General features: G+C 36.2%; 1 protein-coding gene across 1 annotated transcript in view; it reads left to right on the top strand.

The window, feature by feature from the left end:
- RWDD4 (RWD domain containing 4) overlaps nucleotides 1-23,232 on the top strand; it is a 46,215-nt gene that overhangs the window by 14,954 nt on the left and 8,029 nt on the right. Inside the window, exons 7-13 of the transcript XR_013950338.1 lie at nucleotides 48-396; nucleotides 2,579-2,679; nucleotides 4,139-4,223; nucleotides 6,547-6,599; nucleotides 8,264-8,419; nucleotides 11,255-18,769; nucleotides 21,576-21,670. The gene's annotated coding sequence lies outside the window, so the exon portion shown is untranslated. The remainder of the gene's footprint in view (nucleotides 1-47; nucleotides 397-2,578; nucleotides 2,680-4,138; nucleotides 4,224-6,546; nucleotides 6,600-8,263; nucleotides 8,420-11,254; nucleotides 18,770-21,575; nucleotides 21,671-23,232) is intronic.

Here is a 23,232-nt window from a genome sequence, read left to right on the forward strand (position 1 = left end):
CATCTCATGGACTCTATATAAATATTTTTCTTCTGTTTTCTGCACAGAATTCAGGACTCTGCATCCTTGGAAGGCTGTAACTAGCTGATACCCACAGAAGAGTAACTTGCATATTTGTGAACAACCCCTACTGTTGTCATTCTATTGATTTATTTTTAATCTTTTTTTCTAAAAAGTGCTGCAAGAAATTGTAGAGAGTGTCTCACGTGGAATTTTGTGGTTTCACAATGACAAAAGGGAAAGCAGTAACATAGGGGAAAACAATGTCAATTAAAAGAAAATGGAAGATTCGAAACTTCTACGTAATTCATCTGCATTGTCATTAAACTCTTCCACAAAAGAAAAAAGTGGGCAGCTTATGGAGAAGTAATTTTTACTCAGAAACTTCTAAGCATGGTAAGAATCTTTAATCTGAGCATTGGAATCACATATGATAATATTTGTAAATTCTAGTATACAAAACCGCTCATTCTTAGCTTGGTTACAGGATAGCGTCTGTATGTATACTCATTGTATAAAGTAGGTCATATTGCAGTCACAAAACAGTCAAAATAATTTTTAAGTAGGTGGAGTGCTGTCAAAGAGAATTATAGACTTTACTATGAAGAAAGTTGTTTACCTGATATGAATATAATTTTAGAGTATTATGATATTCTGTACTCTAGTCTTGTTCTTCAAGAATATAGAGGAACAGCTTTGACTTCAATTTCCAGAAAGTTTCTGGAAAATCTAGTCATAGTAAGGATTCAAACGACATATTAATGAGGCTTTTGCCAAAAGCTATTTGTCATTTATATATATATATATAAGTACATATATAAATATATATATTTGTAACTAAAAATAAACTATGCAACACACAGTGAGAAATGGAGTGATTAACGTGGTTCAAAACCTGTGTTGTTGTGTTCTTCCTTTATTTCAGTTCCGTAGGCTGAAATTGTCTCTGCAGTGCTGTCTGCATAACAAATCCACAGCATAATATCAAGGTTGCTCATCAAGTTCTAATATGTGTTTTCACAGTCCAGTTCTATTATACACCCATTTTATGGATGGCATTTCTTAGGGGAGTGAAATCTGCTTGCTTACTGCTATGCAAACAACATTGTCTGTCATCTCTAAGGCTGCTGTACTGCTCACTAGAGCAGACCACTAACAAATTTGATCTTTTTATGTAACAACGTATTAGCCAGCACCTGAAAGCTGCTTTTAAATTCATCGTGATACATCGAACATGATTGAAATAACCATTTTCAACTATATTTCTGTTATTATACAAAGTGCAGCAACTGGCCAGGTACATAAAATATATCATGATTTTATTACAAATTGGTCATGTTGGAAATAGATTTGAGCTCCAGATGTCAACCTGAAATAAATTTTTTAAGAGTCTCCAGAACAATTTTTTTTTGGATGTGGCAAGACGTGTATTCTCTTTTGATGGAAGAAAGTTTAATGCGGATAAATAGGGATTTATTTTCTATGTGGGAGCTGTGAGTGCTGCAGTTTTTAAAAACATGCAGCTTTTTTAATAGCAAAATATATAGGGGAATTATTTATGTTCCTGTATAGAGGAATATAAATATATTTATATTCCTTTTTTTAAAATAAGTGGCAATAAATTAAAGAATTCAAATCGTATATTGTGGGACACAATTCCATTGCAGGAGTAGTAGTATCCTCAAGAAATTGTGATCTACAGCCTATATAGAACTCTGGCGCATGGTTTGATATTTATGCACCATAGGGTAATAAAGAAGAAAATATACATCATTTTTAAGTCATCACTTCGTACTAAATTTACAGTAGCATGCTTTCAGGACATTCACAGACTAATAGACAATGAGCATCAGAAGAGTAGTGAGAGCCATTCTTGATTGCTTTATTCCTCTTTCATTTCCTGTTGATCAAGGGAATAGTGAACTGTTGGAACATTTTGTTCATTCATGCTAATGATTGTATTTATGCCAATCAGATTATGCATGAAGGGAACAATCAGGAGTTAGTTAACCAATACAAATTCACAGTAGGGGCACCTATTTGGGCAATGGGTTTCTGTAGAACAGTTCAATTTTTATGATTTCAGGATTAAATGTCAGCATTAATGTCTTCAGTCTTCATGAGGATACAATGCACATATCTTCAGAAATTATAATTAGACTTCAGATTAGAGTGAATTTAGTTCAGTTAGAATTTTTGTAGGTTTGTTATTAATATATTACTTGCAGAAAATATGACCAGCAACTCCTCGAGTAGCATAAATGAGGGAGTTTCTGACTTTTGTTGATTATCACTACCTCTACAGACATAATTGCTATTGGCATGTGCCCTGCTATAAATGACAAGACAGATGCATATATGAACACCTATTAAATATATTTACATATTTATTTAAATGTATTATTTAATGTTTATTCAATTTATTTATTTATTTAAATATCTATTCAATAAAATAAATATATTTTAATATAAATTAATGTTTTATATATTTATTTAAATACCTATTTAAATATATATATATATTATCCACAATAAGCAACAGTTGTATATTTATCTCCTGTGCATTTTTAAACATCAGATGCAACATTGTCTTGGTCAAAGATTGAACTAACTGATTGAAATGCAAAAATTTCTGGGGTATAAAAATCAGTCAGTGCTGAGACGTAAACTACTACAAAGGTAAGAAATCAGCCCTAAAAAATCATCCTGCAGCTCAAATTTAGTAGAGCCATTCATTAATTGTTTGCAAATAATGTTTAACATGAAATTTGAATTTATCAGGTGGATTAATTATAAAAGCTCAAAAATTGAGCTTTTATATATATATAAAAGCTTTTAACTATGGTTATCTTCTTTATCCTAATTTCATGGCATGATGAAAGTTCTCCAACTCCAAAAGTTGTAAGGTTTGGGGAATCTTTTTTATTTAATGTAGGGGTTCCATTTTTTTCTTTTTTGTGTGAGGGTACAGTAAGTGCTGGCTTTACTGTATAAAGAAAGTAAATGTTTTAAACCTAGAATATGAAAGAAGAAGGGGGTAATGAAATAAATTCTTAACTGATACACACTCTAAGAAACCTGTTGGATTGGCTTTTGTACTGTATGAAAATCAGGGTTGTATTTGTTCCCTTTGCATATGCGTTCCTTTTTTTTTCATTACTCAAATTTTTTTGTTGGGCAAAAACCTGATGATCCTGTCATCACAGGGAGATCATAAAAGGATAATTTATATTAAAGGTATAATTGAAAGAATACAACTAACTGAAATAAAGAGAATAAAGTGCTAAGTGTTACATCTCGTGGGGAGTCAAAAGAGGCACTTTTGACTGAAGAAGCAGTACAGATGGATGACTAGCAGGCAGATGTTGCTTAACACTTTTTGGGAACTGGCAAATCCTCAAAAGAAAATATAACTGAAATGTACTCTAACAAAGAATCAAACTCCAACAGATCCTGCTCACATGAAATGTTTAATGTGTCATCCTCATTCCTCGAGCATAAACCTGCTCGAATATGATAAATAGCTGCAGCTTCTCAACCACCTGTACAGACTGGATAAAACTTTGTTTCAAGTATTTATAAGCTGCAGTACTTAGTTCCTTTAGTTCTGAAGTTGTTTGGTAGAGGAATAAATGCTTTTCCTTCCAATCCATTAAGGAGATTATTTTTCATTAGTCTGAAATTGCTTCACTCCTTTAATCATTGGAAGCTTTATTGCTAAGCCCTTGCATGAAAGAAATACTAAGTCTGAAAACTTTCTTTCAACATTACTGCCTGCAAATGAATAGTGACTTTATTTAAATGAGAAGTAGCACTTTTCTCTTTATATTATGAAGTGCAGTATTAGAAGGTATCATTTAAAGGAAAACTTCTCTTGAATCTTTATTAATAACACCCATAACAAGATCATGAAATAGCCACGTGAGATTTTATCTCACATTTTAGAGATGAGGCCCAGGTGAGATATATACTTATCAAAACAGAGGCAGTAGGACTCTATTGCCTATCTGCCAAACTGTGCAGCACCTACCTGAAGTAACTGCGTTCTTTAATTATGTTTTATGACTAGAGCAGCTTCTTAATTTTCTGGTATGTTCTCCAGCTTGTCTTTTACTCATCTTCATGGCACTTTTTACAGGGATGTTTTCAGCAATGATCCTACACACAGGCAGCAAGCTTAGAGCAATCTCAGACAGGAAGCATCCACTGAACTTCTTACACAGGTGAGACTAGAAACCCAAAATGAGGAGAAGGTCACAGCTGGAATGTTTAGCAATAGATTATTTCCTAAAAGGTGGAGAAATTTTAATTTCAGTGATAAAATGAATTAGGGACATAACTTGTTTTGGCACTCTGCAGAAACTTGTGATGGGATAAGCAATACCTAAGTGAGCGTGTTACTGCTGTAATAAATACGTAAAGTAGAACTTCAAAGATGTTAATTCTCCATAACCCTAAATGCCTTTTCCTGTTCAATGTACTGTTCAGTCTATTAAGCGTATGTAACTCCTACAATCTGCAGGCTTCTATTTAGGCCCTACTACGGGAGCAAAGTGCCTGGACTTTGGCCAAGCAAAATAAAATACATGCTGTGAAATTCTGTTTAACTGCAGAGAATGAAATTACTGCATTATTAAGCTTATTCTGCAGTAGTAATAATCTACCAGCAAAAGCTACACTGGGGAGAATCGATGTCATTTTAAATCCTTGAGGAGGCATGATGAGTTAGAGTGATGTTGAAGGCTGAAATCATGTCATCCCTAATTTGTGCTGGATACCCCACTTCACCAGCGATTTCATCAGAAACAGTGGCACTGGCATGAAATTAAGACAATACGAATCGAGAATCAAAATCATATAAGCAGTTGTTCATTTATGTTTAATTAAGATCTGTTTCTGATCATTTATTGCTATTAATTCTTTGCATTAGTAACAAACTCAGCTATGTCTGACAAATCTGAAGAAACCAAGGAAAGTATTAGGTATGGCCTAGAGCAACTTATAACTGCAGAATGAGATCTGAGTGGACTCATTGGGGTTTCAGGCATGATTTTCTATTATCTGAACTCACAGACAAAACACTATATTAATCTGTTGAGAAAAGGTGTAACACAAGATACCATGCATCTAGTTTTGGCTTCGCTTTACGTTAATTCTTTCCTTCAATCTTCATCTTAGATCAACTTTCTTGTCTGTGTTATGTGCTCCGGACTTCACAACATAATTTGTAAAACAATATTATTGAGCACAAACCTGCTCTGTGCTTCTGCCTATCCCACCCCCTTCATCTCCTCTATCTCAGTGAAATGGGTTTGCTCATTACTTGTCTCATCCTTCAACTTATTCAAAGTATGTGTGAAGAGATGTTATTTTCTTTTCTTGTTGCAAACCTAAAGCTGTCTGGTAGAAACAGCAATACTCAAGGTATTGTCTAGGGTTGTTAGAAATTAATTTAGTACAACTTGTGCAGAAAGTCTTATTTATCAGTGTACTGGATATAATGCTGACGTTACTTTGTTGTAGCAAGAGTTATCACTGGTTGCCTTTCAGTATATGGTGATTCAGCTAATTTCCATGCATGAAAGGTTTGTTCTCTCATTGTATCTTCATTGCACCGGTGTCTATAAGAAAAATGTAAGCTAGAGCAAAGATGGAATCGACCCTATCAACAGCAGATTCCATTCCTCCTACCTTGAATGCCTTTGCAGTGACTTTCTGGCAAAATTGAAATCACACGATTCCTCTGGTCAGCTCTTGCCAAGAACCTTATTTGAGGGAAAGTAGCAAAGATCAGAAGATACAGGAGCTGCAGACAAACGGCTATGCTATAAAGTACTGAAGTACTTCAAAAGTACTGAAAAGTTATACTGGAAAAAAACCCTTTGTATTTAAGTGCATCTAAAAATGGTCTTGAGGCTACCAAAAGCATGAGCAATTTGCCTAGTATCAGGTGAGGGGGGTCGACTCAGCTGGCACAGACAGCAAACTGCTTACTGCTGAGCGAGGATAGCATTTACGACATTTTTTTTTAATTAATAAAGAATTGGAGAAGAATTAGAAAATCAGATTGGTAGATTCTGGGAATAATAAACCTTTGTATTGAATTTTGCCCTTTCTATTAATTTTGATGTTCCTTTGTCCACACATGATACCTTATACAAGAATTACAAGAATATTTTTTGATTTGCACCTACACAGGTCTGTTGGGACCTCCACTAAGTTTGAGACTTTGACCTCTATCTTTGAAAGTGGTTAATGTTAACTAATGCAGTTGAAGATAATGGCATTTTTTCTGCATATTTATGAAGGCCTCTGTCTGCAATTTTATGAAAAATTTGCACATAAAGCAGCTGGTTTAAGAACTTAGTTCGCATTTTAGGTAACTTTCATGTGTACTTCCAGTGTCATTATGAAATAATGGTGTTTGGTTTGCTGCTCACAAGTCATGAAGTGCTATGTATTTACTTGTAAGACTGCTGATAATTTTGCAAATAATGAAAAGGAAAATGTGTTTAGCTAAGTCTTTCTCTCTTTCTGTTTACCTAGAAATATCAGTTCCAAGTTTTTCTCCCAGAAACTCTACGTGTCAGGAGGAAAAGGCAAGTGTTAACAACTGGGATGGGGAAATTCTGGCACATTTGGCAGTGTCAAGCTCTGTGAGTTCAGCAGCAAGCTGCTGTTTATTTTATGTTTGTCAGCATGAACCTATGTAGAACATGGCATGGTAGAGAGAACTTGGGATGTCTCACCTGTCTGTAAAACTGATGTGTTCTTTTCCTTTTGAGTAATGGTTTCCTGTAATGTTTTAGATCAAGTGCAAATTCCCTTCCCCACTCAGCCCCTACTGCCATCATAACTGTTTTTCTGGATCAGGCAGAGTTATACCAGTGTGCTGCTTAATTGGAAGTGATCAGTTCAGACAAGCTCTGGGGCCATAAGTGACATCTGAGCCTGAATGAGGCTTTAACATGGCTTCATTTCACCACGGATATTTGTTTACCTTTACTGTCCTTAGCTTTACTAATTTTGCTTCCTTTTTTGTGCACCCAGCTAAAACCTAGCTGTCCTTCCAGGCACAAAGACCTGCAAATCAGCTGTCCTATTAAACTGATATTGTCAAATATATTGTGAGCAAACGAGTCACACTCTTCTTACCAGACAGGGATGCTGATCACTATGCTAGTGCTGTTCCCAGGCAAAGGAAGGGGCAGGCATTGTTGCCTGTAGAGCTTTGTGGTTTTTTTATCTGCTAGTCAGGGCTCCAAACCAGACTTCTGGGACCAAAGGAAATCAATATTCATATTATTTCAGCTTTTGCAGCTATCATATCTGAGAGACATTCTTCATGTAGGAATTCTGGCTACAGTGTATTGTGTGCTGTGCCTCCGAGAAACCCACACAAGCACGTATTTCCAATCTGCCATGTTTTGCACGTGATATGCACAGCCAACAGTGCTGAAAGCAGTCTCAGGTCAAGAGTGCAGGAGTTGTCAGAAAGCACTATTTTTCTGTCAAGTGAGCAAGGACGTTTTGTGGAAAGCAAATGAAACCACGGTATTTTTTTCATTTGTAAGCGTCCTTTCCAGTGTTCTTCCATGCGGCTGACCCGAAGGAACCAGGTGGTCTCTCAGATCCCATGCGTGGGAAATGGATGAAAATTGCAAAAGTAATGTACTGCATTTATTCACCAGGAAAACCTCAAAACTTTAAATGTAAAGAGATGCCATTTCGCAGCTGCTCTGTATTATCACTGGAGTAAGGGTTTTGGTTAGTTTGGTTCAGCAACAATTAGTCAAAATCAGTTGCGTAGAAAGGTAGTTATATGAACCTACAATTAACGGGCTAGCCTAGAAAAATGTTCATCCCACTTGGCATAGTTTTTCGTGGGGGATTAAACCCCCCAATACATTTGAAGTGAAGTTACAACAAAGAAAGGATATAAAGGGAAATTATGAAGAAGCCTTATTTCAGTGCATGTGGAGCTCTTTCTCTAATTACTCCCTATATTATTTTGGCTCTGTTGTGTCAGATATTTAGAGCAAGTTTAACTCTGTTTGATGGCAGATTAATCTTTGTTTTTTGACAGAGGAATGACATTTTTCACAATGTGAAAATAAACTAATTTGGATTTCTTTATACCCTGAGTATGACAGCCTTGTTTCTCAAAGTAGCAGAGGACTTCCCCAAAGACTTGTGACACTCATTCCCGGCCACATCAATTTTCACTCTTCTGCATGTTTCCCCTTTTTCCTTTCTCATACAGGATTAAATGTTTCATTGGAAGAAAAAAAAAATTGGATGACCTAAATAATCAGATAAAAGGTTGATTGTAGAGTAAGCAGAGGTAGTATGGAGTTTACAAATTACTTGGAAAAAGTGGCAAAGGCAACCTCTCTCTAGCTTGTGATTGGATTCCTAGGTAAGTTAATTCAGATAAGTTGAAACAGAAATGTTTAAAAGAAAAAAAAATTACATTGTTGTAACACTTTTTTTTTTTTAAATTATTGTTTACCCAGTCAATTTTGCACTTGTCTTGGTTTTGGCTAGGGTAGAGATAATTTTCTTAATAGTGGCTGGTATGGTGCCATGTTTTGGATTTAGGACAATAATAATGTTGATAACACACGGATGTTTTAGTTGTTACAGGGCAGTGTGAGTCAAGGACTTTTCAGCTTCTTGTGCTTCCCTGCCAGCGAGGAGGCTGGGGGTGCTCAAGGAGCTGGGAGGGGACACAGCCAGGGCAGCTGGCCTAGAGGGATGTCCATCTTGTCCTATGGTGTCACCCTGAACAATGAAACAGGGGGGGTTGGCAGGGAGGGTGGGCAACTGCTCAGGGGCAGGCTGGGCATCAGTTGGCTGACGGTAAGCAGTTGCATTATGCGTCACTTTTAAAAAAGTATTATTATTACTGTTTTCTTCCTCTCCTTAGTAAACTCTCCTTATATTAACCTGTGAGTTCCCACACTTTTACCTTTTTTTGATTGTATCCCCCACCCCACTGGGGACGAGTGGGCAAACGGCTGTGTGGTGCTGAGCTGCCTGCTGGGCTAAACCACAACAGCACTCCTAACATTAAATTATTAGTGCTGGGGGTTTGAGGCATGGATAGTGAAGTTAGCAAGGACCACTAGATATATCAGATTGTATGACCCCCCATTTATTATGGGACACTACATTCACAAGGAGACCCGATGTTAAATTTAGTAAGATAAGAGCATTTCCATCCTTGAGAGACTGCGCTGTGTGCTGGCAGGAAGAGATACCCGGTGTCACCTGTAGCACCTTATGGCCAAGAGGTGCAGAGATAATCCTGGCCTGGTCTCACAGCTGGCCCTCCTTCCAGCAGGAGGTTGGACTAGAGACTTTCTGAGGTCCTTGCCAACCTGAGGTTACCTATGATCATAAGAAGGGATGCTGTTTTCAGTGCTGCAGGAGCAAAGGAAAATCCTCCAAAATAATAGCCAGTCTGACATGGGAGAATGATTTCCTAATATCTAATATTTGTCCCTATAGACAAACGTTGTCTATATGCACAAATTCATTGATGGAGTCAGTTATGTACGTGAAGGAGAAGCAGCTTTCTCCTCACCTCTGTAGATGAATGCCAGGACCATGAGTTTTGTGTGTCTTATTACAGTACTATGAGTGTTATAAGCAGGTTAATAACAATTCCATTCAGTCTCCAGTCCACCCACAAGCAGAGGATTCATAAATTCACTGATTAATTAGCCTGCAGAGACCACAAGGAGGATGCAGTCCCACATGCCTACAAACAAGCCAGTCTGTACTGTACATAACTCACACCCTAAGAACCTTATGCTAGTTAATGTAAGAGGCAAACGTGAAGCACCATAAGGGGAGAGGGAAATAATTAAATTAACTCTAGGGGAGGTTTCTAGTGTATTTTATTCATTGCTTTGAATTCCAATTAAAACTGTGTATCTAGTGAAGAGCTTCTGAGGACAAGTTCTTTATTTGGATCTGGCAGTTGGATGTTTTCCTTTTCTTAAAAGGAGAAAATAATAGGATTGTCTTTTATAGATTCTGCAAGGTTTTTTTTGTTTTTGTTTTTTAATCCAGAATGAAAGTTGATGTAAAAGGTATGCCTACAGCTTAGGTTTTTTTAGGTATGATGCAACTCCATAACTAATTTAATGAACAGACTTTGCAGTTGATTCAATTGGTACTATGCCTGAACAAAACAGGCTTGGTCAATTGAAGACCATCAGTGTACATTGACAGTCATGAGTTCATGTGACTGTTCTTACTCCAAATGCTCTCATGCTTGATTACTGTTTTCTGATGGGAATGTTGTTTTTCTCCCAGCAAAACATCTGTTAATAACAAAACATCTGAACTTGTTTCAGATCAACAAGTAAGCTTCTGAAAGGAAAAAAATGTATATGTGTTTTAACATAGGGGTGCAAAAGTTATTTGATTTATTGATGCCAGTGGTGTGAGCAGAAACGTGCAATTAATTCCGTTAAGCCTCTGCTACCAGATTGCTGATATCTGTAAAATCTCCATGCATTTTTCTGAGGTAACCAAAATTTCAGTACTGTTTTGTAGCACAGGGGTTACTCGTGTTTATTTTAATATTACAGTTATTACAAATAACCATTATCATAACCCAAGTATTGAACAAAATGCAATACAGTGTTTGCATCATTCTTGTAGAATGACTTAGAATTGCATCCAAGAATATAAATGATAAAATTCGCTTTAATTTTCAGTTGATTCACCTTGTAAATGTGTAGATATGTCTGTTGCAGGTAAAATATCTCAGACTTAAAAAGATATTTTCCTTTTCCACTGGAGCTAAGACTTTTGTAACAAATAAAGAATGTTTGTGGTATGAAATTCATGAAACAATTAGTATTTTCTGAATCCTGAGAACAAAGTGTTTTTAAGAAAGGACATCAAACTTTAGCCTTCAAAATATCGGTCAGGAATGGAAATCCATGAAAATGTTCTTGTCAGAAAATAAGTGCTTAACAAGCTTCTTATTTTATTTTAATGGACATTAGATGCTGAAAACAGATTTCCACCTGGGACAAACCTTCAATCTCTTTGTTTTTTTCCTCTGAATTTGAAGAGAGTTCAATGCTAACAAGAATCTTGCATCTCCTCTTTTCAACGCAAATGTCTTGAGTCATAGTTTAAAGCTCAGATCTCAGATCATTGCTCTGTTGGTGTATTTCTGTGTATTTGAAGACGACTTTGGCAACCTGAATGTTACTTTGTTCTGTTTCAGGGCTGTCACCTGGACCAGTACTACTATGCTGTTCTCTGCAGTAAGCATTACCCACCAGAGGGAGCCGAAGCCAAGAACTGTCAGATTTTGATCTGCCTTCCAGTTCTCAAGAGCGTTCCCTACTGCAGGTATTCTCTTCCACTTTGCAGGAGTTTGGATTCAGGTCTCTGTCCTCAGGTTAGCTTGGGAGCAGGCGAGAACTGTGTGGGAAATCAGAACTCAGGTTGCTCTTTGACACAACCATGCTCCCTCAATATCGGGACAACAGAAAAGCAGGGCTATACTTGACTCCTACTGAGAGGTCCAGCTGCTGCTAGTGATCTCTAGCAAGAGAAGAAAACCAGCAGCCAGTCTGCTTTGCTCACATTTGCAGAAAGGAGCTGGATTTAGTCCATGGTACACTTTATTTTGATTTATAAAAATGAGGCCTGTGAGTGTTCTTCAAATCAACAAAGATAAACCATGATCAAAAAAATAACGTAACTAAGGTATTCATTCAGTGCCTGCCATCATGGAAAATAATGCCAGCAAAACATTTGTAAAAAGCAGCAAAAATCTTCCCATTTGCCTTCCCTGAATCATTCCAGATGCTCGACAATTCTCTGAACTCTACTTTCAGTACATATGAGTTTGCAGAAAGATTTCATAGCAGTGTGTGGTTGAACTCTGGACTCTGGTAGCTGTCACAAGATTCACAGTGGTTTGTAACTCTGTTGGTACATGCAAGTTAATCCTTTGTAAGAACATCACATAGTTCTTACAACTCCTGATTAATTTCCCTAAAACTGTTTTAACTCATTGTCATAATGTAAAATGAAAAGTAAGTACAATGGGATAAGCCACAACTAAATACAGAGTACTAAAAACAAAGTGTTAGATAGATACCTACAATACCTGAAGTGTCTTCTTTTTTCTTTACCTAAAGATTTTAGAGCATGATTTCAAGAGATTTCCTAGTTGCTGGAATTGCTTATAAAGAATACAATGCTGCTGATAAGTCTGGATGGCTTAGATGAGCATTCAGAAGAGTATAGAGCTAATTTTTCCTGGATCTCTCTTGAACTGACAATATAAACATCATTGTTTCTACATCTACAGGACCAAACAGTAAATCCTGTAGAATGGTGACAATAAAATTTGCATGTCATTATAGTGTATACACTACTAATTGCCATCCGACAGGATGACTCATTTGAATTTTTATTCACTAAAAATGGTGGGCTAAGGCTAGAATTAAGAAAAAAATCAGTTTAAAAAGGCATGATATGCTGACGCTTAGAATTACAGTGGTATATTGTCATTATGATTCCCTTGCCACAAAAAAAAAAGAAAAAGTGCTGTATTTTAACCATCTTAATGTTCGAAATTAAAGTCTTCTGGCTTGTTCATATCATTACTTAGAGCATTACATCCATTAGCTTCAGTGGAACTCTGCCTTGAGCAGTATTTTACAGAATAAAGTCTTTTATCAAGGAATGTCCAATCTCACAGCAGTTTAGGCGAGTATCTTCCATGCTTTATAACTTGGGCCCTAGTATTGCAATTAAAATGTTGTGGATCAGTGATACCTGCTCAGATTCCCTGGAATCAATGGAGATCTGTTCAAGAGATCTATTCAGGTAGATCCAGACAAGTTTGGAATGATGAACAGATAACAGTTCCATGTGTTTTCTGCACGACTGATTGTGGGTAGACAGCCTGTTAGACCTCCTATGAGATTATTTTTCAAACTCAAAATCTTGTCATACAAAAGCAGTAACAATCAAAATAAATAACCTCAATTTCAACTCATGTTTCTGTTCCTTGACAGCTTTTCAAGCCCCTCAGAGGACGATATAAGAAAGTTGATATCAAATTGCTGTCTAATAGAGTTTGCTTTATGGCTTTCTCAGTTAGAAATTGCCATATATACTTAAACATGAAGTTTTAATAGATTTTTTTGTTTTATTCTGTCTGGATTCTATCTAACTTACAAAGGGCTCATTATCCATATTTCAGCATTACAGAAAGGATGACTCATTTATGTGTTTATTTTGCCATCAATTTAGTTAAAAAATGACATAACTTCTTGGGATTTTTTTATAGGCATTTTCCAACATTTCAACGGGAATTGATCTGTCAAATGTAGTAAATAGAAAGACAAAAGTAAAGATTTCAGAAAGATTAGCAGAAGACTCCTAAATTTGAAAAACAAAGCAATCCTTCAATTATATAGTTTACAATGGTTCCTCCTCAGCAATGGCTATTGAATAAATAATAGAGCTATATGACACTTTGAATGTACATTTTAGGATTTTCTTAATTAAAGAAAATAGAAGGAGAGAAAATCTTACAACTATTTTTGGAAGAGAAGATAGGTTGTATTATGCCTTTCAGATACAGTTACCTAGCTATGAAGTGACCCTTCACTTCTTTTAGTTTTCTTAGATTGCTTTTTGCTCTTCTAATTAATTTTGACAGCTTTTTTCCTTTGTTTCTGCATTTCATTCACACTGACATTTCAGTTCTCTCATTTGTTTTACTCTTCTCTCTTGCTTTTTGTGGGGGCGATACTTTCATATTCTCTGTTTTCACATTTCGCTTCCTTTCCCCTCAGAGTTTCATTGTCTCATATTTTATTCTGAGGTCAGGGAAGAGAAAGGAATATATGGCAGCTGCATGCACAGGAAATATGCTCAGTTCTGTGTTTGAACCTGTACTTTTTTTTTGGTTGCTATTTCAGGTTTTTGATCAGACTGTCTCATGCCAGTTACTGTATGAAATACACATTTATTCATTAGATACTCCTATATGCAGGGATTGCTTCATACTTACATTGAGGAATTCAAGGAAAGATTATATTCTGTGTGCACACAGGTTAGTTGAAAATGTTTTCCCCCACTGAAAACTTAGGACAAAAAAAATCCCTTTTCAGAATTCAATTAAATATGGGACTTCTGTCATCATATTTTTGTTATTTTTTTTTTGTTAGATCTGTTCATAATTTCTTTATACTTCCTCCATTGGTCTGTATTTACTGTTTTGTTATTATATAATCCAAATGTTAAAAGGGAATATTATTAAGAGAACATTTTGTAGGTATGAATTCCCTCATCTCCTTATATCATCTGCTCAACAGTCTACTATGTCTTCTACTAATAAAGTGCTAATACAGATACTTCTTCTGAACATAAGTTGAAGGGCATTCTTTCCTGGTTTGATGTGCCAATCCAGCATGCAGTGTTTGTTGAGATTGTCAAACTGAAATTTCTGAGAAACGGATTTGTGCTAATGCATGGCAGGAAGTGTTCTCTCAGCTGGTGTCCTACTGTTATTCATCATTGCTCTGTGTAAACATTGTAGACACTGACAAATTATAGGTTTTTCCAACTATGACTAGTCCACTTCTCAACATACAACAGTAGAAAAGGGTCATCATAATTCCTTCTGCAGTGTGTTTGACAGGATTAGAATGAGGAAGTCCAGTGTCTGCCACTCATAATTTGATTTTCATTTGCATTGGAAATTTTCTATATTAAAGATAGAAATAGTTTCCAAGGACAAATTCAGTCTCAGGGAAGTAAGACAAAGTGTTAGAAAAATTCCATGGAAGAGGATGGAAGAAATACAAAATGGCCATATTTTCAAGATATTATAAAGAGAATAATCCAAAATGCATATTGATGTATTAAATCCCATATTTTGTCACTGGTACATCTGAAGGGTTTAAATGCTAGATTTGCAGGTGATAATGACTTTGGGAGCATAGCAAATCATAATACATGCTGCATGAAGGTTAAGTACAGGGGCAAAACATTTCAAAAGAAGGAAAATCAAACCACAGTAATCCCAGCTACTGTTCATGGTGTTCTTTTTTAGCATTACAATGTGTGGTTAATTAGTATATATGGCAATCCGACTGAATAAAAACCAGATTTTTTATTCATGAACAGTCACTGCAGGAATAGTAACATTGCCCTTCCCCTCCTCGTCATGTCATAACTGGCATGAAAAGTCCAATCAGGCTGCATTAGAGCTTCTGGGTTTTATTCTGTAATGTGCTCGTCTAGTTGATTCTGACAATAGAGACCTGATATTGTCACATACCTCTTGCACTGTGTTGCACATATACATCTGGAATTTGGTCTGCCTTGTATATGTGCTTAGTCTTCAGGTTTTATTTGGTGATGTGACAAAACAAGGCTACAGATAACTTTTCTGTCTTAATAGACTCTTCTTTTATTTTGGAATGGAGAAGAAGCCATGGTGTTCAGTGCTAGCAAAAGTGATGTGCTTGCTAAGCTTGGTATGCCAAGACTCTGTGACTGCTGTTCAGGGAACAGCAGGGAACTAATGACTACTTCCATGTGATTTTCAGGAAATGAAGTTTAGAAACTATATTCTTCTGTAGAAAATGAACCTGTGCCCAATTTGGTGGCCTATGATGTCTTCAAGAGCACCTTTTCTAAATTCTTTAGGAGCTTTTTGAAAATCATACTGGCTGCTTTCCAGCAACTTTAGGTACCTAATTCCTTGTAAAAATCTGTGTTTTTATCCCTTTTTTACCCAGCCAAGTTCCAACTGAAGGCAGAAAATTTCAGCAATGACCTTATTTGCACCTGCTTCATGAATCATCTGGGCTCTCATCTCATAGTATTCAGCCATATTCCAAACACTGATACCGCTGAGATAATGTTCAGGAATGTGAAGACCGTAGGCATTTGACCAAGTTACCTTCAGTTCCTCTTGGAGGTGAATGGTTTAATTTCTGTTACCATTCGTTCAATAAAGGAGAACTGTTTCTATGGATCGATTCACTTCTGATAGAATCATGTAGATGGAAATCTCAAATGACCAATATTGTCATTCCATATTCTTCAGTTATTGCACAGTCTGTGCTAATGTATTTCAATAATCTCTTCTACTTTACCATGATACATTATGTCATTTCCTGCGGTTTCGCATGAACATCTCTAACAAGATTGCAATGAAAAAAACACAAATGGAACTGAAGAAATCGTGGCAATATGCAATTGTCCCAGGCAAGTTCAAAATAGGCAGCTCTCTGATGTCTAAACATTCTTTCAGATTAGACAAGACATCATGATAGGCACAGTGCTGCATTTGAAAATGACTGAAGCCTTCAAAAGGTGGTTCTGCCATGAAGAACCGACAAAGTGTACTAATTCTGTAATTTGTGCCTGAATTGTCTTGCCTGTTTCTGAAGTTGTTTACACATTGCAAAGGGCTAACCCTTTGCAATGGTGCATTCACCACTAGCATAACTGTACACAATGCTAAGCACTGCTGGAATCATCCAACTAAAAACAAGTTTTGGCTAAAGAGCCAAAAGAATCATCCTCACAATGTCTTCCTGTGGAGACTTTTTAGAATCTCTCAGTCAAGTTAAAAAAAAAAAAAACTGAAGAAGAATGTTTTTGTTTGTTTTTGTTTTGTTTTTTTTATGTTGGAAGCTTAGAACTGCAAGAATGAACTCCTGATTTCAGTGAGACCAGGATTTCAGCCTTGTGTTGCAACCAAATGCATATTTATCTGTGCTAGAGAATTAAAGATCAGTGTGATAGGAGTGTTCAGAAGATACACAAATCAAGCCACTTTAAAGTTGAAAACATAATAGGGACAACTACGTAAGATGAATAATCACCAGTCATAGATTGGTGCGTGGGTTGCTTTTTTTCTTGAAGGTAATGTTATATTCAGGAATAGCAGTGCCATAGTTATTACAGTGTGGAACATAGTAAAATCACAATGCAGTAGTGTTAGAATGAATAAGGGACTTGTAGAAAGCACTGAAATAGTGCTGAGGAGGAATACAAACTCTTTGCCTTTACAGATGAAGAATTGGCCTCTTTTTACAGATTCTCCAAGGCTCATTTTACAGGTACAAAATGCAAGTTTATTCAGTAAACTGGGGGAGGAGGGTGTGCATGCTTATGGATTTTTTCTCATTTACGTAAAACCTAATTAAACAGGACATTTAATTAGATAATTTATTATACAAAACAGGCAACATGCTTTCATTTAAATTTTTACTGGATTCTATTAATTTATCAGCTTTTGAAAAAGAAGTATGCGAAGAAGCAGATGGGTCATTACATTGTTATTTGCCAAAGGAAAGAGTCGACAATTCTTGAGGGAGAACTGCTGCTTGGCCTTCCTGAGACTAGGTAGCACTTTGCGTCTGACACTGCCTCATCCCTGAATATAAGTATAGAAAAATCATATGTTAATTCCCAGTGCAACTAAGTGCTAAATAATTTTAATAGAATAATAGAATATTCTAAATAATAGAATGATTGTTTGGTCAACTGTCAATTTTATTGTTTTTGGAGCCATGATAATCATTAACATCAAAGACATTCTATTAAAATCTATTAGATACTCATGGAAGTGTCTCTAAGCAAAATTAAAAACTGAAAATAAGCAATTCTTTACGGTATATTGTGCATCTGAGTAGAAACTTCAAAGTCTAGTTAAGGTCAACTGCATTTGTTAGTTTCAAAGCTACTGTGGGACCCAAACTGTGAGCTAAGGCTGCCTTCCTTCTCCTTTGAAAATGTCACTTTCTGGGGATAAAACCCTCAAGCAGTAATAAAGACTTCACTGGAGCAGGAAGATGCGACTCATTCTTCCCTGTGCCAATTGGAGTGAATTGGTTTTCCCTAGTGTTTGTGAGGTCTGTGAGAAATGTTTGGATAAGATCTCTTGGTGCTGTTCCCAGAACATGGTTCATGTGATATCAAAGAATCCTATTGTTTTGCCAGAGACCTTTTTGTCATTGGGAATTTGGAGACTGGGTTTGCAAAGGGTCAGCTGAGGCCAGAATACGAAGACAAAGCTCCTGTGCAGTCTGTTCTGGCAGGCCATCTTCTGTCAAGGGCCACTGTATTTCTTCATCTACGAGAATTAGTGACCATAGCTGCCTAAGAAGTGAGAAGTAGGAATTGTGACTATGCTCACTGTGATACCAAGTAGCATCATTGTCTTTCTAGACATCACTCTAGACCAATGGTCTCCAAACATTTTTTCATCTGTAGACCATAATTTTTCTCTACTGGCAAGACAGTCCTGGGTGAACTGAAGGTAAGCACACCGACAGTTTATCTCACTACTTTTCATGGACCTCATAAAGTCTAGAGCTGTAAACAGTCTGACTTCTGAGTAAGTGCAAGAAATTTATCTTGAATCTACCATTGCTGTTCATTGTAATTTAAGATGCAAGCTATCATCATCACTTGCTTATAATATACAAAAGATGAAAAATAAGCAGGTTTTCCAGAAACCTTACAATTGTAGTGACCAACTGGTAAATGATTTGTGTATCCTTCCTTCCAAGGAATTTTGTTTCAATGAATGTGGTCAGAAGGTTGTATCAAGTGACAAAAGGCAATATTTAATTTTTTTTTAGAACCTTGGAGACTGGAGAAGGAGGTAAAACAGGAAATGGAAAGACTGCAACTTGCTAGTGAAAAACATAATGCCATTGCTCAGTACTTGCTTAGTGGAGATGAAAAGGTGAGAAACAACATCCTAATATGTCAGGTTTTGCTTTAATTACAATGTATATGCCTTTTCTTGCAAGTTTGATTAATTTATATGAGATGAGGTAAGTGGGATTACTCTGTCTTCTATTTCCATGTATTTATAATTACATTTTTTGAAACGTGTTGCATTCTATGTGCTATAATACAAATAACCAAATGCCATGTCATTATACAATGTGATAAGAAATTATATCACATAATGAAACAAATTATTTCAGCATTGGGTATGATGCAGATCTTTTTTTAAAACAAGACACAAAATTCACGGCATGACAGTTTCTCTCAAATCCCAAGATACTGTTCGGCTTACTGACAGGTATGTTATGCAACACCTGTTAGAATGCTGAGAAACTGTTTTGTCCTACATGATGTTCTTTTTTTTTTTTTTTTTTAAATGTCACTCCTTTCTATCTTGCTCTCAATCCATGGTTTCCATTATGATCTGGTATCAGGAAGTTCTTGATACCAGATTCTTGATTAGGCAAGTGTTTGACAGTCATGGTCATAATTAAGTCCACACCTTGATTGCTTAATTTTCTAAGTGGAAATTCTATTTTTTTTCTTTCTAAATATCAAATTTTACATTGTAATAAGAACTTTACAGTCTCATGGTCTTGTAAGCAGAATGACATTTTTCACAAGATTGCAAAGTTTATTAATCATCTTTGCTATTTACCCTCATCTGTCTGTTTAAAGTATCCGTGGCGGACTGTGATTGTCTTTAGTATGAACAGTTTTTCATCTGACTGCGTATAGTCTTAGCCCTATGTTCATTTAACATGTTTTACTCTAATTTTCTTGGTCGTTGCTGCAGTACGTCAACAGATCAGCTGGTGAAGTTACACACATGTACGTATGTGTACACGTACACTAATTCATATGTACACATATGGAGACATGAAAGGCTTTATGCCTGGCACTGCACTTTAAGGTTCGTTCACCAACACCAATGCCACTTAATTACTCATATAAATAAATACACTAAGAATTGAGAAAAGGGTACATATATTTAGTTAGATATCAAATAAAAATGAAAAGTATTGATACAAATCTGCAGAAAAGGTCTTGAACTTGTGACTGACTTATCAGAGATCTCATACCATGTACACTGTCTCACTGTGTTCAGTTTGCAAGCCCATATTCTTGAAACTAGCACATCCATCCTCTTTCAATACACTACTGTCTTGACTTACATTGGCCACTGTCTGGTGTTTCTCAACTACAGCGACGAAGAGAAAATTGACTGTATCACACTGTTCAACTTAGAAACTGGAATGGTGGGTATTGTGTTTTGTAAGCTTAAATGCACTGTTCACATTGAAAAGCGGCTGCTAGATGTGATATTTATAAAAATAACTGAGAGTTTAGAGTGCAGATATTTGCATGAAAGTGCTCAGAATTGATCAGCAAAGTGAGAAGTACTTACTGAACATGTTCTCTTGCTGCTAAAAATTCATGAAGTCATTTTGCCACTCATTTTCCCTTCCACCAAAAATTAGCACTTATCAAAGAAAATACTGCGAAACATTCTTCCTGTGTTTTTTGAATGAGTAGAAACCAAAGCATAGTACCCAGGTTTGCTTCTTAAAATATCTGAACATCTTTCACATCTTCTGTGAGCGTGAAGAATATTACTACTTTGTGATTAGTTAATTACATATGCAACAAGAGTTCAGAACTGGAAATCCCTTTAAGAGGTTGTTTATTTCAGCAGATCTCAAATTTATTGTTATAATATCATTTCCCTGGGAAGATAAAGGACAGCCTTCCACATAGACTTTGTACCACTATGGTAACATAACCTCCAACACCGTACAGCTTTTCCCACTGAAAGTTCCCACTTTCAGACGGGGAATGTGAGGAACATGCAACAACCGTCCACCCAGCTGGCTACTGGTGATGCTCAAAATGTGTCCTTATGTAGGAGGTATGTATTGGCTCTGCTCCCCTCCTGTACACAGGCAGAGAGCAAATACATTCTTCGAATAGCTTTCAGAGAGAAGTTTTAGGGGAAAAGGTAGGAAGAAGGAGAAAGATAAGATTAAATTCTCCTGGAACCTTGTCTAGGTCTCCAGCAGGGTGTCAGTGCCTTCCCACAACTCAAGAACTGCAAATCCAATCCATTTCCCATGCCCATAGGCAGGGTCGTATATAATTAAACCAACGCTGACATGTTTGTTTAGCCTGTCTTGTAGCATCTTTGTCACCAGAGACCTTTAGTTTCCAAAGTAATATATTCCAGTGCTTCACTGTCATTATGGTTGGTCAGTTCTTTTTTTTTTATTATTATTATTTTTTTCCTAAAGCCTTATTTAAACCTTCAGTGCTCAATCTGAAGGACATGAATTGTTGTACTTCTCACTTAGGCTATTCATTTCCTCTCACAAGTAAACTTTCACTTAACTGAGGGCTATCATTCACTTCAGTCTTCTTGCTTCTAGGCTTTGTTCTGTTTCATTAGAAGTCATTGTCTTCTACACCTCTTCTCTTGTTGCTTATTTGAACTCCATCCACCATTAAGTGTGGTTTCCAAAACTTAGAATAGAATGTCTTAAAACAACTTTCCTATTTATTCTTACAAGATTTTGTCTTATTTTTGCAATGGCGCAAAATTAATGCCATGTTTATCCTGTCCTCCTAAAAATATCTTTTTTTTAATTATAATTGATTATTGTACTATACTAAATAATCCTTAAAGTGCTATTCCTTAGACTAATATCAAATTGAGGATAATGTTTATCTGACGTACTTAAAAAGACTGTTTTTCTAAATTTCAGGTTAAAAAATGATTGAAAAACTAACCAACTGTGTACTTCGTGGCAATTACAGATGATCCCATTGGAATTGTTTTTGGAGTCATGATGGAAATCAGGTAGATTCCTGAATATGTTCCTGTTTTGTTATTACATGTATGGCACACTATAATCATTAGTTCAAGTTCCTCTAATGAATGACTTGCTGAGACAGGAAAAATGAGGAAGCTGGCTAATGCTGACAAAGTAATTTCACAAAACACAAAAAATAAGTGAATAGATCTTGTGTTTCTGCTGGTGAATCAGAGATCAGCGATCTCTAATGGTTTTTGTTTAAACAGAAATCTGCTTGAAATGATAGACTGAAAGAAAACTATGCCAAAGCTATACAGTCTATAGTTTAACGAAGTTGCTTGTATCAGTACCATGTTCAACTGAAACTCATAATACCCTGTTATATAACATTAATGTAATATAATAAAGGTATGATATTTATTATATCTTCCTATGTTGTTCAAAAGCATGGGGAAAATTGCAATACCACAGTCATTGCTTCGGTTCCTTACCATTGAGTATAAAAACCCTGACCCAGCAGAAGGTTAGCCCTGTTTTAGAGCCTGGCGTTAGATGACTTCAACTTGGATACCTTAGTTAGATGCTTTCAGTCGATGCACTTAAGCTAAACCTTCAGTGGAAACCTGGGCACTATGCTGAAAGCACAAACACTATCTTAATGGACCGAGCTTAGTGCCATCTCATTAATCAGTGTTTGCATGGCTGGCTTTAGTTCAGGAGCATTTACCTAGCACCTCTCCTCAATTTTGCTATGCAAGGCAAAAATAAAGTTTCGGCATCATTGTGTGTCCGTGGGCTTTTTTTTTTGTTTTTGTTTTTTTTTTTAAATATTGAACCTGTTTTTGAACAGTTTGCTTTGTGTAGATTCCATATTGTACTGGTGCACAGTTTAAAATTGAATCCCGTTCAGTTATTTGTGCTGTTGAATAGGAGCATACGCTGTTGAAAAAGTGTGTAACTACACAACGCTTTAGGAGAAATGGCTGGAGTGGAAAGACACAAGCTGTTAGAAAATGATTATCTGTTTGGAAGTAAAAGGTATTTGAAAGCAGTCAGCCTAGGAGAACTTAGCTTCAGCTATAAAGTCTTGAATGAAAGTATGTCTGTCATTATTATGCTCATTAGATAATTGCATTTAGAAGCTGTGCTTAATTTAGTGAGAAGGAAAAATAGGACTAGAATCTGGGCACATTCTGCTTATCTTTACGGGGATTTACATTAGCCATAAGGTTTGAGAAAGAGCCTTACTAAGTGATCTGTTGTTCTGGCAAGCATACAAACCCAATCTTAATTTAATAACAACTTTTTTTTCCTATTGAATTTTTTTAATCAACTTCTGCTTAGAGGCTGTATTCCAAAATACTAAATTTTTTTTTTTTTAAATACTTCATCTGGAGACTGAATAGATACAGGAATATTTCTGGTTACAGTCAGCAAGATCCTCCTGTGATGCACTTGCAGGATTTGAAGTATTAGGAAAAGTTCTAAGCTGCTTTTTTGTTCATTTAATTCTTGTAAGTTTTAGTAGCCTTTTATAGTTGGCAGTTAGTGAAGCTGCAGCTGAATCACTCTAGTGCACTCCGCAAAATCAAGCCTTTGAAATTTG

This window comes from Anser brachyrhynchus (genome assembly GCF_964034855.1).
Source record: "Anser brachyrhynchus genome assembly, chromosome: 4".
Lineage (NCBI taxonomy): Eukaryota > Metazoa > Chordata > Aves > Anseriformes > Anatidae > Anser > Anser brachyrhynchus.